Consider the following 16789-nt stretch of genomic DNA (forward strand, 5'->3'; position numbering starts at 1 on the left):
TCCTTTTTGTGACTGGCTTATATCACTGAGCATCATGTCCCCAAGTCTCATCCATGTTGTAGCCTGTGTCAGAATGTCCTTCCTTTTTAAAGGTTGTATAATATTCCATTGTATGGATGGACCACACTTTGTTTATCCATTCATCTCTTGATAGCCACTTGGATTGCTTCTACCTTTTAGCTATTGTGAATAATGCTGCCCTGTGAGACCTAACTTTCAATTCTCTTGGGCATATACCCAGAAGTAGAATTGCTGGATCATATGGTAATTCTATTTTTAATTTTTTTAAACATTTTTTATTGAGTTATAGTCAGTTTACAATGTTGTGTCAATTTCCAGTGAAGAGCACAATTTTTCAGTTATACATGAGCATGCGTATATTCATTGTCACAGTCTTTTTCTCTGTGAGCTACCACAAGATCTTGTATATATTTCCCTGTGCTATATAGTATAATCTTGTTTATCTATTCTACATATGCCTGTCAGTATCTACAAATTTTGAACTCCCAGTCTGTCCCTTCCCAATCCCCTCCCCCTTGGCAACTATTTTTAATTTTTTTAGGAGCCTCCACAGTGTTTTCCACAGTGGCTGCACCATTTTACATTCCTGCCAGCAGTGTACAAGGGCTCCAATTTCTCCGCATCCTTGTCAACATTTGTTATTTTCTGGATTTTGGATAGTGACCATCCTACAAGGTGTGAAGTGAAGATTTGTATTGTTTTAAGCCACAAAGTTTGTATTAATTTGTTATGGCAATGATAAGAAATGGATTAATTCCCTCAGTCACTCACTGCACTGGTCTCATTTCTGTTTTTCAAACAAGCCAAGGTCTTTCTGACCTCAGGGCCTTTGTATGTGCGCTTCCCTTGGCTTAAATGCTCTTCTCCTGGCTCTTAGTAGCCTGGCCTCCTTCTTAGCCGTTAGGTCTCCAGCTAAGATGCTGCTCCTCTGAAGGGCTTTCCAGGACCATCCCTCTCTCCTACTTCTTTCAGGGCACTTACTGCAGTCTCAGATTATCTCACCTATTCATGCCTTTACTTGTCTGATTGTCACATTACTGGACTATAAACTCCCTGAGGGCAGGGACCTGCTGTATCCCCCAGCACCTAGAATAGAACCTGGCACACAGTCGGCGCTCAGAAATACTTGTTAGTGCCTCCTCTCCACAGTGTCTCTGGGGAAGGAAAGGCATGGAGGGTTTCAGGAGATGCTGATGGGAGATGCACAAGTACAGGATAGGGGGCAGGGTACAGCTCAGTGGTACAGTGTGTGCTTAGCATGCACAAGGTCCTGGGTTCAATCCCCAGTACCTCCATTAAATAAACAAGCAAACCTAATTACCTTTCCCACACACAAAAAGAAAATATTAAAAAAAACAAAAACAAACAAAAAACCAAGCACCAGGTGTCTCACTTTGCACAGCTGAGACAGCGCTGGGACCAATGCCAACCACTCATCTTGGTCGGGTCTGGGTGTTCCTGGATTACCCCCACCACCTGCATCCACAGTGCACGTCTGCAGAAGGCACAGAATGACCGCCGGGCTCTGGAGGGCTAGGGGTAGAGGGGGGACTGACCCTCGTCCATCCCCAAGGACGTTCCAGGGGCACAGGGGCGCAGGATATCAGGTCCTTCGGGTCCCTCTCGGGCCGGAGCCCACTGAGCAGCGTGGCTCCTTACTGGCCTGTATGTCTCTCTCTTTCCTCCTCACTCCCTGCGGGACGGCAGCGGTGCACAAGGACGTTGTTTACCAGTTCCCATCTCAAGCTTCCATAAGCCACTCTGGAGCCTCCAAGCCACGTCCTTACTGCCCCCTGGTGGACAGCCCTGTGCCTTGTTCCTCCAGTCTGTTGGAGAGGCCGTGTCCCAAATCAGAATAGTTCCCCCTGCTGGCTGTCCTGGGAAGCGGCTCACATCTAGGCTTTAATTGGGGGATTGCTGAATAAGTAGCCCATTTAGGTCCGAAGCCCTGGATGGCAACCCTTCAAGATAATGTTACTTCCTCCTTCCGTGGCAGTCGTGTGCTGTGCCATCTCGCCCCAGCTCTCTTTCCACACTCATAGGATAGGACGCACAGCAGCAAGCTCACTGCCTAAACGTACACACCCCAGGGAAAGGAATGTCGATTCCCCTCACCCCTTCTGGCTGGCACCCCGGTGTCTACAGTGATCCTCCTGGCTTCAGTGTGGCCTGGGAAGTGAGGTTGGCAGCAGCCAAACAGTGGAAGCCCTTGCAGGCTATGGTGAGAATGTGGATGTTTTCCAAGACAGTGGGAAATTTAGAGGGGTTAAGCCAGGAGTCGCATGACTCATTTATGGTTTAGCAAGTGGGGAAATAATGAGCACTCTGAAGTGCTGCTGAGAGGATTGAACGTTGGTTCAATTTCTGTAGAAGGAAATTTGGCCATGTCTTTCAAAATGGCGGATGCATGTATCTTTGATCTAGCAATCCCACTTGCAGGATTTTAACCAACTGATATACTTGCATCAGTGGAAAATGTCTTATGTAAAAAGCTATTTATTGCAGTGTTGATTTCAATAGGAAATATCGAAACCCAGATGTCCGCCATTGCAGGAATGATTAATAAATTATGGTACATCCCTCCAAAGGAATACTAAAACCCTTGATAGGATCATATGCCAAAAGGAATGAACTTTCCTGTGTGTAAATTTAAAAATAAAATTTTAATATGAAGAGATTTCAAGTGTCTTGAGGGTAGATCCTATGTCTACATCAAATTTATAACTCCTGGAGAGTCTAGTACATTGCTTTAGCTTTGTGGTTGTGTATTAAAGTAAATGATAATTAAGTCAAAGTTACTGTCTCTGGGCAAGCATCAGCACTTTAGGGCAATTACTCTTTCATTTCCGTGGCTCAGTGCTGACAAGCGGTTCCTATTTCTCAGTGATTGACAAACCCTGAATTTGCACGTTGACCTGGAAAGTCACTTTCCAAGGTGCTGCCAACTGCCAACCCCGGGTCAACGTGGCCTATGCCTTCCAGATAAACAAACCCTCCACCCACCACTTTTTCTTACCTACTGTCTGACACAACTTCCTCCATCCCCTCCCCAGAGTTTCTACACGTGTCCTCACACAGACCCACGATGGATTGTGACATGAGCAAGGCCTGATGTTTCACTGGGTCAAGCTGCTGAGGCTTGTAGGTCTATCTTTCTTATCAAGGCCCTGGAGTAACAGCATGGCAGACACACTCAAAATGGGAAACTTGAGGGGAACTGGATAAGGTGACGATTTGTAACAGGGCAGGCAAGGTAGGCTGGTGCAGTACCCCAGGGCTGGGAGTGACCAAGAGCCATTGCACCTCCGGGGCCTGAGGGGCCAGAGGAGGGCATCATTCCTGGGCCTGATGAGGGCAGCTGTACCTGTAGAGGGATGAGCCGACTTCCTGGTGCCCCCGTCAGCCAACCCCTGAAACCAGAGGGCCAGGAAGTCTCCTGCTGTAGTGCCTAAAGGTCAGCCTACTCCACGGAGAAGGATGGAGAAGGGTGGAGGGTGTTTCTTGGGGGTGGAAAATACCCTGCCCACCCTGCTGTAGCCTCCACTGCTAAAGTTACACATGAGCTCAGAGTCACATCTCCTTCACCGGAGCCTATTCCCTGGAGTTTGTGCTGGGGGGTGGGGGGTGGGGGCTGGGGACAGGGTGGAGACACATGCATCAGCCTTTGAGTCAGAATACCTCAACTTAAGGGGATGGTGAGATTTACTTCCCAAATCTGTGAAGAGGAACAAACAAGTCCGTATTTGTGGAAGTGTTTTATAAAGTGCTGTATGAAAATAATTTACTGTAATCACTCCCCACCCCCGTCCCTCCCTAGGGTCACCGGCCAACTCAGAATGCATTCCTGAGGACTTATATCTTGCCCTGGATACGTACAGTAAATTCCCACTGTGCTATCCTCATTTTGGCCTCTGTCACCTCCAGGAGCTTGGGACACAGGGAGGACACAGACATTGGAGCCAAATAGATGTGGGGTTGAATCCTGGTTTTGCCACTCATTAGCTGAGGGCCTGGCTTAATCCTCTTAACTTTAATGTTCTCAGCTGTAAAATGGACCCCCCAAAAAGCTTTCCTCCAAACATTACACGCAATATATGTGAGACACCTGACAAAGCAAGCGGCCAGTAAATTGTTGCTATTATTACTGAGTTTCCACTGGTGCCAGATCAGTATCCCCCGGCAACACGGCTCAAAATGCACCTGCAACTCCTCCCCACCTCAGGTGAAGTATCAGCTCCTCACTGTTGGGAATTATGGTCCCAAAGGAGAAATACTAGCGAGAGCCTGTGGTTCAGGAGATGGCAAAGGCACCCACTGGCTGGAGGAATAAAAAGACACAAATGCATAGGCTGGGAGAGATGACAGAGGTCCACCTGCTCTTTCCAGGAGATTCAGACCTTGGAGAAAGAAGCAAAATTATGAGAAAAGGAAGCAGAAGGATGGCCTGGTTTGCATTCTTTTGGCAACAAGGGTGAGGAAGGCCAAGAATACAGAAGGAAGTGGCGGGGTGTGTGTGTGGTGTGTGTGTGTGTGTGTGTGTGTGTGTGTGTGTGTGTGTGTGTGTGTGTGTGTGTGTGTGTGTGTGTAAGAACCCAAGGGAAATCCCTTCCTGTCGCCCTGGCAACAGACTCCGCCCCCACTCCTAGGAATGCTTGAGGAGCGAAAATTCCTGTAGACTTGGCAAGAGGAATCGGCAGGGACCAGATTCACACGTCTTGGGGCATATTTGTGATGATTTTGAGAAGGCTTTGTGCCTCTCTGATCGGCTCCTGGGCTGCCGCTGCCGCTGCCAGCAGTACGGTACATCCTTGAATTGCACGTCGGTGATGGGTTGCCTCCGCTGTCTGTCCGCTTTGCTGCCTGGAAAGGAATCACAGCCTGGTGAAAGGCGAAGACCCCTCTTCAGGGGCCCCACGTGGGTCAGCCTGGGACTGGCTGGGATCCTATCATCAGCCAGGCAGCCATCCCCTGGGGACTGCGGAGTGGGACACGTGCTCTGAGACACTCAAGCTCCCTCATGGGTAGACAGGCAGCTGGGGGCAGGGGAAGGAAACTTGCCTGGGAATCAGAAGACCAGAGCTTCCATCCTCAGTGCTGCCTTTTACGGTCTGGCTTTCAGACACCATTTCAGCCCCTCTGGGACTGTGAAATAGGCCTAATCAGTCCCGATAAGGCTGTTTTTATTCAGAGTCAACCAATTTTTATGGTTTCTTAAATGGCCACTTTGGGGAGTGGACTGAGGGAAATGGCCACAACTATATGTGCTCATTAAACACAAAGAAAAGGTTTATATGAAATCAACAGATACCACTTTGGATACATGAAGACACACAGAAAATATTCCTCAAATCTTAACCTTTCTACCCAAATGGCAATTCTCTCTCTATGAAGCACAGCCCGACCTCTCTTAGGTACAAATCGACCCCTCCCTCCCCTGGAGCTGGGTGACACTGAACTACCCAAATGGGACTTGAGCAAGCTACTGGTCTTCACTGACCTGTTTCCTCATCTGAAAGATGTCTATGTCTTAAGTGTTTCTTCCTGACTCCTGAGGTTTTCGTCCATGTGAAGGGAGTTTATTAGCATTATACTCTTGGCCTTCCTCTGTCCGCTTACTCTGTTCCAGGGAAGTTGGAATAACCTACCTGCCTGGAAAGTTTGGAAGGAGAAACCAAGGGTCTCCCCCTCCCCCTCCCCCTTCCCCTTTGCTTAAGAGCAGGTTCCTTCCTTTGGTGTATGCTTTCAGCTCTTCCAGAAGCAGGTTATCCCCACAGGCCTGCCTCATCCAGCAAAGCAGTGACTGGGCAGTAAGGTTTTTAATTCTGGGCTTTTATATCAGTGAACCCATTTTGGCTGTTATACCAACCTGCCATCCTCCCATCTGGGCTATATGAGCAATAACAGAGTCATTTTGATTGTCTTATGTCGCAGTTCAGAATTCAGGTGAGAAAGAAGGTTCTGTTCATTGGCCCTGGCATGGACTGTATTACTGTTCCAGATTTTCACTGTTCTTCCCTGTGAGATTATTACCCCCACACCCCTAAAGTCAGACATGACCATTTATTGAATATGGCTGATGAACCATGTGAGTAGAAGTGTTCCACCATTGCTCTTTGTCCCCTTCCTCTGTCCTGAGTCTGGTTTGTTCAGATATGAGCTGCTCTTCCAGCCTGGGACATGTGAGCATAGCTGGGGCTCACCACAGAATAACATGTAAAGTGAGCAAGAAATAGCTTTTTTTTTTTTTGTAAGCTGAGATTTGTGGATGGGTATTGTAACATTATAGTGAATACTGACCTATAGAAAAATTGATACCTGGAAGTACGAAAGTCTAAAATAAGTGACCTTGGCTTTGGGCTTATTGGAGATTGGGAAAAAAAATTGCAGCCCATGTTGCACAATGGCAAAACTGTTGTCCAAACTATCACTTGAACTAATGGGGAAGAAAGATAATTTAGCTAATGAATTTTTGGTTTTAGGTAAAGAAATGAGAAAACAGAATTTTGGTAGCGTGAGTTGGTTTCTCTTGGTTGCATTTGACAAATATTCATGAAGCCAACTAAAAATTTTTTTTTGATGGAGGTACTGGGGATTGAACCCAGGACCTCATGCATGCTAAGCATGTGCTCTACTACTGAGCTGTACCCAGCCCCTGCCAACTAAATTTTTGAGAAAGTTGTAGCATCAAAAGAACCGTTAATCTGAACTGAAAGAAAGAGTGACTATTTCAATCCTTGAAATAATCCTTGGACCCTCCAACGTTCTACAGGCAGCAAGCAAACTAAGACCACTGCTCAGTCTCCATGGAGAACTTACGGCCTAGTGTCTACTTCAGACATGGTCACTGAGTAGATAGAGACTCTCAAAGAGTGAATCCAAGAGTCACAGGGAATGACGGGCTAGGGAGATCCTTCCAGAGATGGAACCAAGACCCAGTCAAGGAATTTTCCCCAATCCCAAGTAGGCAGGCTCCCATCTTTCCCCTGTCTGAGTGGGAGTGTTTATTCTGGTTAACCATTCCTGTTCCACCGTTATATGTTGGTAAATACTGAGGTGGGGGGAAGTCTGGAAGTCAGGGAATTTCTCCCCAATCCCAGGTAAGGAACTTTTGCCAGGGGGACTTAAGAACTGCTCATTAAAATATTATTTAATTGTAAAATTAAGAATCATTTCCTTTAGAGCAAATATTCTCCCATTCGTATGGCCTGGTGGTGGCAAGAGGCTCATATTCCTTAGTGAAACCTTCACTGACGTGAACACATGTTGACTTGGGTCCCTTGCTGAGATGCTGCCAACTGCCAACTGAGGTCAACATGTGCTACGCCTTCCAGAGAAATGATCTCTAAGTCTGAATGTGTCCCAACCAAAACTTCTTCTACACATTCTGACCCAGCTGCCATCTTCCCAGCTGCAGCTGAATTTCTCAACACACACACACACACACACACACACACACACACACACACACAAGCCTATCTCAGTCCCTTGACAACTCCCCAGACCAAAACGTTCCCTTCTTGCTGGAGGTCAGTTCTGCGGCAAACCTCAAATCTGCTGACAGCCTAAATTTAGATTGATCTCATTCTTGCTAAAGAGTTAGGAACTTTTCTTCACAGATAGAACCCATCTTGATTTCATAAGAAGTCCCCGCGTCCTACTCTGAGTCACAGGCAGAAGCACCAGCCCATTCAAATGTTGCCTTCTGTGTGAAGGGATCAGGGGAAAGTGTCCAATCCCTTGGCCAATGGTGAGCAGATCCTGTTCTTTGGAATCATGTGAAATTAGACTCTTCCATTCCAAATGGTGGCCATTTGGGGCTTTACAGTTGGCAGTTCTGACCCCCTGATTTTCCTCTTCTTCAGGTTAAATAGCCTCATGTTTTTCATGTATCTTCTTAAGAAAGAAAAGGACAAGTGTTTCATAAAGTGTGTAGTGCCATGGACATTTAAGTTACTATGTTGCACAGATTCAAATTAAAACTTCAGTCTCCATCTTGGTCACTCTCCTCTAAACACAAACCACTTTGTTGATAACTTTCACACAGAAAATTACCCCAAATCTCAGCAAGGCTTCGCATGCAAAATTATTCACCGCAATGTTATTTATAATGGCAAAGAAAATCCAAAAATTAACTCCAGTGTTAGTAAGATGGTTGTGTGTCTACACAGCAGTGTTATATAACTGCATGCAATATTATGCTGCAGTTTAAGACTGTGTTTATTAACCCAAGAAAAGTGAAAATATGTCCACATAAAAACTTGTTCCAGGGTGTTGATAGCAGCATTATTCATAATAGCCAAAAGGTGGAGACACATAAATGTCAACTGATGAATGGATGAACAAATGTAGGATATCCATGTGTAGAGTATTATTCAGCCATAAAAAAGGAACAAAGTACTGATACATGCTACAACATTAATGAACCTTGAAAAGTTATGCTAAGTGAAAGAAACCAGTCACTAAAGGCCACCTATTCACCTATTATATGATTCCATTTTTATGAAATGTCCAGAATAGGTAAATTCCATGTTTGATATTTTCATCATAAGCTCTTTGCCACAAGCATTTTTTGCCACAAAACTAATTGGCCATAAGGCAATTTTGCTGTAAAAGACAAAATTACAAAAAAATAAAGAGAGATTATTAAAAGGGACACACTGAAAACATGAAAACTGAATAACAAAATTAAAAAGATTTTATTGCAAAATAAAAAATATGCAAATAGATTGAACATGTGTATAGATTTGTGGCGATACTGCAGAAAGAACTGATTTTATTTTGTAGGCTGTACTAAAGCACTTGTCTTCGACATCTTTCGTTCATAGGATCATACATTTTTCTGCTTGTTGATTCGTCTCCTCATCATCCTTTTTTCTTTTTTGCTAAAATTTCTTCTTTCAAGAGAGGTGTCAGTTTCCAAAAACTAGGATGCATATTTGTAACTGAGCTCTGTATTGTGTTGGGAAAGCTTTTACACCTGATGGATTGTATCGTTGATAGATGTTCCAAAGTTCTATGGGAAATGGGAGTTCAACTCTGTGGACCCTCAGCCTCTTTCTCCTTCAATGTAGTGTGTTTCGAAATAAGAAACCAGCTCTTGGGGCAAATCATCACCATCTGTCAGCTCGATAAAACCATCAGTAATGTCACTAACTGGAAGAAATACTAACGCATTTCAACCAGTTGAAACCAAACTATCTAACCAAAGTGTCAACCAGTTATTTTATCTTTCACAGCAAAAATGCCTTATGGCCAATTAGTTCTGTGGTGAAAATGTGGCAAAAACGTTTGTGGCAAAGATAGCTACGGCAAAGACACTTGGAGATGAAAGTACCTATGACTGTTTTGAAGGTTAGATAGAATTCTTACCGTCCTGCTTGTGGTGATCCTTGTCGGTGGTAGCTTCTCATTACTTGGCAGGGAGATTATCTTTCTGCTTTGAGCCCAAGCTGCAAACACCTGAATACGACTCTTTGGGCCAAAATGTGGGCACTGTGACACAAAACTAGGGGGCAAAAGGGGCAGGGAGGGCCAGCCTGGAAAATAAAACTACTTTCTGATCAGATAAGGCTTCCCAAAGCTAAGACAACACAACTAGTGTCTGTTGAATGTCTACTTTGTTCTACAGGGTTCTTCTGTGTATTGGGTCCAGTGGTCAGCAAGAGGCCTGGAGCTGGTGAAAAACCAGACTCCACAGAGGGTTAGCAGCAGAGCTGAAACTAGAATTCAATTCTCATCATCCTGATTCAGTACTAGGGAAGTGTCTTTTATCGCCGTGGGTGGGAGTTGTATTTCCCCTGCAAGGAGTAGAAATTTCACTTTAAGTCATCCTGGAAAGAGGCCAGTCTTTGGACAATAAATGAGGTGTGGGGAGGCATAGCTCTAGACTGAAGGAAAGTGAAAAGAAAGTCTTCTCTCTTTCCTGATTCAGGAAACCTGGGCTCCGAGGCACAGGCAGTGGGGTGGTTCATTTTATTGACAACTTGGCTAGGCTAAGATGCCCAGATGTTGGCTGAACACCAGTCTAGATGGTGCTGTGAAGTTATTTTAGTCATGATTAACATTTAAGTCGGTAGACATTGAATAAAGCAGATCACTCATTATAATTGGTTGAGCCTTGTTCTAACAGTTGAAGGCCTTAAGAGCAAAGCCTGATGGTTCCTATAAAAGGAATTCTCCAGCAGAGTGTCACCGAGAAACCCTGAGCTTCCAGTCTGCTGCCCTGTGGAATCTGGACTCAATGCTGTGACCTCAGTCAGAATTTCCAGCCTACTACCTTGCCCTATAGATTTTGGACTTGCCAGCAACCATAGTCACATGAGTTAATACCTTTAAAAAAAAAAAAAAAAAAAAAAGCCTAGCTCTACTTCTGTGTCTATAGCTCTAGCTAAATACCCCATTAGCTCTGTTTCTCTGAGAACCCTGACCCAAGCAGTTTCTCCAGAAACCGACTCCTACTGTGAGGGCTGAGGCTGGGAGTTGGGCAAGGACAGCGCTGGAACCTGGGGGCGGACCGGCACCCATGGCCGCTGGCTGCAGCCCCTCCCAAGACTCAGCTGGGAGGTCTGGATCCGGGTCAGCAGCTGATGCCTTGTGAGCCAGTTCTGCTCCAGCCCGTGGTGTGCAGCCTGTGGAGTTAAGACTGGGTTTTGTATGTTTAAAGAGCGGTCAAAACAAACAAACAAACGAAAAGAAAACACGACAAAGACTGTATGTGGCCCACAGTGCCTAAAATATTTATTATTTGGCCCTTTACAAAACCAATTTTGCTGAACCTGCTACGGATTGTTGCCCATTCACATCCAGTATACTCTTGTCTGATGTTATAGCCTGATCTTGGCTGCTCTGCAGGGAATCAAAGGATGTCTGGTGTTGAAGGAAAATTAGTGTCTTCTCTAGGAGTCAGAAAGGTTGGGGCAGAGGAGATCACCATCAGAAAAGGTGTGTGCCCAGAGCATGAGCATCTCACAAGAGACAGATGTGGTCAGAGAGCCAGAGGGGAGGAAACTGGGAAATTCACCTTGAGTCCACGAGAAGCAGCCCCTTAGGGAACACACAGAAATGACAGATGGGTAATATGAGGGAACCCAGGTCCCAGTGTCAGTAAAGCGGGCTCTAAGTACATCTCATTTTGGGGGTTTAATGAAAATGATGAGACTCTATTTAGGAAGATCTGAACTTAACATTTTTGTGGATGGACAATCAGAATTATTCAACATGGAAACCGAGTTAGTAAAGTGAGGTGGTGAAGGGCATAGTGTCTTGGCCAGTCTCCTGTCGCACAGATTCTGCTGAAGCGATGGGACAATAGCTCTGCTCCAGGAGTGAGGACACCTTTTTAATGGTGGGATCCTCTTGTTCATTACAGAAATATGCCTCAAAAGCCAGAATATAAAAAGACCATGAAGAAAAGCTTCTTCTGAAAAAGTCTAAAATAAAAGTTATTTTCCCGCAACTTGAATATATAAACATAGAGGGAGGCAAAAGTCTATTTATAATACTATATTTATAATATTTATAAAATGTTATTTATTAATTTAGGTATATGCTCATTTTAAAATATATCATACAGCAATTTATTAATCTACAAATACTGGATTTTCCACTATGATTTCATGAAACCATTTTTTTTCAAATCCTCCCCTGAATGTTTGACACCAGTGTCTTTATCATTACTGGAACCTTCCTCTTAAACACACACAGACACGCACACACACACACACATACCCCTTTTTACTACAGAACATTTTAAGCATAGAGAATAGGATAGTGAAACCCCAAGTACCCATCACTAGTTTCAATAATTGTCAATGCCTGGCCAATCTTATTTCTTTTATGTCCACCTGGTTAATCTCTATCCCCCCAGATTGATAAAATTGCTCAATACAGAAATGTTGGAAAGTCATTCCCAAGGATAATGCAATGTGTATTTCATCACATATTTTTTTCCCTCTTTTAAAAATCGAGGTAAAAAAACACATAAGATTAACCATTTCAAAGTGTATACAATTCAGTGGCATTAAGTATATTCACAATACTGTGCAAACCACCACCTCTGTCTAGTTTCAAAACATTTTCATCAGCCCCAAAGGAAACCATACACCCATTAAACAGTCACTCCCTCCCCTCAGCTCCTGGCAACCACTAATCTGCTGTCTGTCTCTTTGGATTTACTATCCTGGATATTTCATATAATGTGTGACCTTTTGTGTCTGGCTTCTTTCACTTCGGTTTATGTCTCTAATAAAGAAGACTTTGGGGGAGGATAATGTAATTATAAGGACATCCTTCATTATAATATAATCATAATGACCATTATGACATCCTTCAAAATCAGTAATTTTTTAGTGTCACCAAATACCTAGTCTGTGTTCAGTTTCTCCAATTATCTCAAAAATGTGTCTTTACCATTGGTTTGTCCCTGGTTTCTTAAGTGAAATAGTATTTAGAGATCACAATCTATGTCTCTTCTCCTCCTGTGAGGACCGCAGCCATATTGGCTTAAGGGCTTGTGCTACTCCACGATGACCTCATCTTAGTTAATTACATCTACACTGAGCTCTGAAAATCTCACATTCTGAGGTACTGGGGGTTAGAACTCATTGCTACCAGAGTGGCTATGCTTCCAGGCCTTTTCCATGGACAGAGCTAGGAAATATGAATTTCTTTTTCTTTTTTCTTTATCAAAGAATAACATCTTTACTGGTAGAACAGTTTGTTCCGTGGTATTCCTTGGGCCCAATACATGTTTCAGAAAATACATACAAACAGCTATGATTATTATTGTTATCAGCTTCATAAATTACATGTTACATATTTTCTTTTGAATGCATCCAAAACTTGGGGGTTTCCTCCCCCATCTCAGTAAATGGTACAACACTCCTCCATTGGCTCCAGTCAAAACTTCTTAGACTCTGTTTTTAAACATTAAAGATTTTTAAAAGGTAAAACAATTTTTAAACCATCACAAAGATTTTTTTAAATTTACATTTTGGTGCAAGGGAGAGTGTGAGGAATCAAAATTCCACAATTACAAGTTTGTGAGTCTTATCCAGATGGCCAACATACAGAAAAATTGGAAAGGTGCCCAGTGAGCACCCAAAGCACCTAGATTACATATTTTTAAACATTTTACTATATTTGTCTCATCACACAATACTCCATCTATCCATACTTCTATTCATCTGTCCATTCATCTTATTTTTTGATGGATTTCGAGTAAGTCTCAGACATCTATGCTCTTTGCCACTAAACACTGCAGCATGCATTCCATGAATTTTTTAATGGTTTTTGCAGATCTTTGGTCAAATTTATCCTGACAGTTCTATTTGGACACTATTGGAGCAATTGAATTGTTAATTTCAAATTAGTCTTTGCTAGTATTTAGAAAATACATTGATTTTGGTATATTGATCTCATATCCTCTGATTCTCCTAAAATCATTTATTAGTTCCAGTAGTTATTTTATTAGATGCTTGGGATTCTCTATGTAATCATATCATATATGAATAGAGAAGATTTTAGTTATTTATTTCTGATCTGTTTGCTTTTTAATTTACTTCTCTTGCCCTATTGCACGGGCTCTGGCCTCTAGGACAATGTTGAGTAGAAGTAAAGAGAATGAAATCTTTGTCTCATTCCTAATTTTAGGCAGAAAAGCACTGAGTCTTTCACCATAAGATGATGTTGGCTGTAGGCTTTTTGTAAATGTCTTTTATTGGATTGAGGAAGTTCTGTTCCTAATTAGCTAACAGTTTTTATGATGTTTATTCAGTAGAATTTTGTCAAATGTGTTTTCCTATCTATGGAGCTGATCGTTTTTCTTCTTGTTTTCTGTTTATGTGGTGAATTGCACTGGTTAATTTTCAAGTATTAAACCTTGAATTCCATTTGATGCAGTTATATACAACCGGATTCAATTCACTAATCTTTTATTAAGCATTTTCACATCCACATTCACGAAGAATGTCAATCTAAAACTTTGTTTCTTTGTTGAATTTTATCAGAGTACCAAGGGTTATGCTGGCCTCATGAAATGAATTGGGAACTATTCTTTCCTCTTTTATTTTCTTAAAGAGTTCATGTAATTCTGGTGTTTTTTCTTCCTTATATTAGATTTTCTGGCACATGCTTGTGTCTATTTTGGCAAGTTTCGTTTCTCAAGAAATTTGTTCATTTCATCGAAGCTGTTGAATTTTTTGTCAGAATTGCTCATAATATTCCCTTATTTTTTAATAACAGCTTTACTGAGATATATTTCCATACCACGAATTCACCTATTAAAATGTGTAATTCAATCGTTTTTAGTATATTCACAAAGTTGTGTGACCATCACCACAATTTTAGAACATTTTCATCACCCCCCCAAAAAGCCTGTGCTCATTAGCAGTCACTCCCCTTTCCCCCTCACGGCCTTTCCACCTGCCCCCAAACCTTAGGCAACTACTAATATACTTTGTGTCTACAGATTTGTCTGGTTATGACTTTTCCTTTGAACAGAATCATACAATATGTGATCCGTTGTGATTGGTTCCTTTTACTTAGCATACGTAACATTGGCAAGATTCAACCACGTAGCATGTATCAGCAGTTTGTTTCTTTTTATTGCTGAATAATATTCCATTATACGGGCATACTACATTTTATTGATCCATTCATCAGTTGATAGATATTTGAGTTGTTTCCACTTTGGGGCTATGCTGCTATGAACATTTCTGTACAAACTTCTGTGTGGACGTATGTCTTCATTTTTCTTGGTTATATACCTTGGAGCAGAACTGCTGGGTTGTATGTTTAACCTTTTGAGGAACTGCCAGATTGTTTTCCAAAACAGCTGTACCATTTTACATTCTCACCAGCACTGCATGAGGATTCTACATTTTCCACCTCCTCACAATACATATTATTGTCTTTCTGATTATAGCCATTACAGTGGGTATCAAGTGCTATCTCACTGTGGTTTTGAATTGCATTTCCGTCATGACTAATGATGTTGAGCATCTTTTCACATGCTTATTTATCATTTGAACATCTTCTTTGGAGAAATGTATATTGAGATCCTTTGTCTATTTTTTAAATTGGGTTATTTGTCTTTTATTATTGAGTTCTAAAAGCTCTTTATGTATTTAAGATACAATTCCCTTATCAGATATATGATTTACAAATATTTAATCCTTTTCTGTGAGCTGTCTCTTCACTTTCTTGATAGCACTCTTCACAGAATAAAATTTTAAATGTTAATGAAATCCAATCTATCTGTTTTCTTTTTGGTTGCTTGTGCTTTTGGTGTCATATTTAAGAATCCATTGCCAAATCCAAGGTCATGGAGATTTATCCTTATTTTCCTCCTTATGTTTTATAGTTGTAGCTCTTACATTTAGACCTCTGATCCATTTTGTGTTCATTTTTGTATATGGTATGAGGTAGGAGATCAATTTCTTTCTTTTGCATGTGATATCCAGTTGTATCATCTGTTGAAAAGACAATTCTTTCCCTTTGAATGGCCTTTGCACAAAAATCAATTGACTGTAAGTGTGAGGATTTATTTCTGGAGTATCAATTCTATTCTGTTGATCTATATGTCTGTCTTCATACCAGTACCAAACTGTCCTGATTGCTTTAGTTTGTAGTAATTCTGAAATCAGGAAGTATTAGTCCTCCAACTTTTTTCCTTCCTTTTTGGCTATTCTGGGCCCTTTGAATTTCCATATGAATTTTAGAGTCAGCTTGTCAATTTCTGCAAAAAAGCCACCTGGTATTCTGCTAGGGATTACGTTGAATCTGTGGATCAGCTTGGGGGAATACTGCCATCTTAACAATATTAAATCTTCCAACCTATGTACATGAAATTTTTTCCATTTATTTAGGTCTTCTTTAATTTCTTTCAACAATGTTTTGTAGCTTTTAGTATATAATTCTTTCACCTTCTTGGTCAAATGTATTCCTGGTTATTTTATTCTTTTTGGTGCTACTGCAAATGGAATTGTTTTCTTAATTTCATTTTCAGATTGCTCATTCCTAGTGTGTAGAAATACAATTTTTTAATATTGTTCTTGTATTATAAACTCATTTACTAGCTCTAATTGTGTGTATGTGTGTGTTATTTAGGGTTTTCTATACATAATATCATGTAATCCACAAATAGAGATAGTTTCATTTCTTCCTTTTTAATCTGGATACCTTTTCTTTCCTTTTCTTTTCTAATTGCACTGGCTAGAATGGCCAGTAAAATGATAAATAGAAGTGATGAGAGGAGGCACCCTCGGTTTTTCCTGATCTTAGAGGGAAAGCATTCAGTCTTTCATGATTAAATATGTTGTTAGCTGTGGGTTATTTGTGGATGCCCTTTATCAGGTTGAGGAGCTATCTGCCTAGGTTTTGAGTGTTTTTATCATGAAGGGGTATTAAAGTTTTGTCAAATGCTTTTCCTGCATTTATGAGATGATCATGTGTGGTTTTTCCTTTTATTCTATTGATATAGTGTATTGTATTGATTGATTTTTGTTAAACCAGTCTTGCATTCTTGGGATAAATCTTGCTTGGTCATGGTATTTAATAACTTTTATATGCTGCTAGATTCAGCTTGCTAGTATTTTGTTGAAAATTTTTGTGTCTATACTTATAAGAGATATTGGTATATAGTTATTTTTTCTTGTGATATTTTTGTCTGGTTTTATTTTTGTCTGGTTTTGGTATCAGGGTAATACTGGCTTAATAGAATGAGCTGAGAAATGTTTCCTCTTTTATTTTTTGGAAGAATTTGCAAAGG

Source organism: Camelus bactrianus, chromosome 18, assembly GCF_048773025.1.
Source record: "Camelus bactrianus isolate YW-2024 breed Bactrian camel chromosome 18, ASM4877302v1, whole genome shotgun sequence".
NCBI classification, from domain to species: domain Eukaryota; kingdom Metazoa; phylum Chordata; class Mammalia; order Artiodactyla; family Camelidae; genus Camelus; species Camelus bactrianus.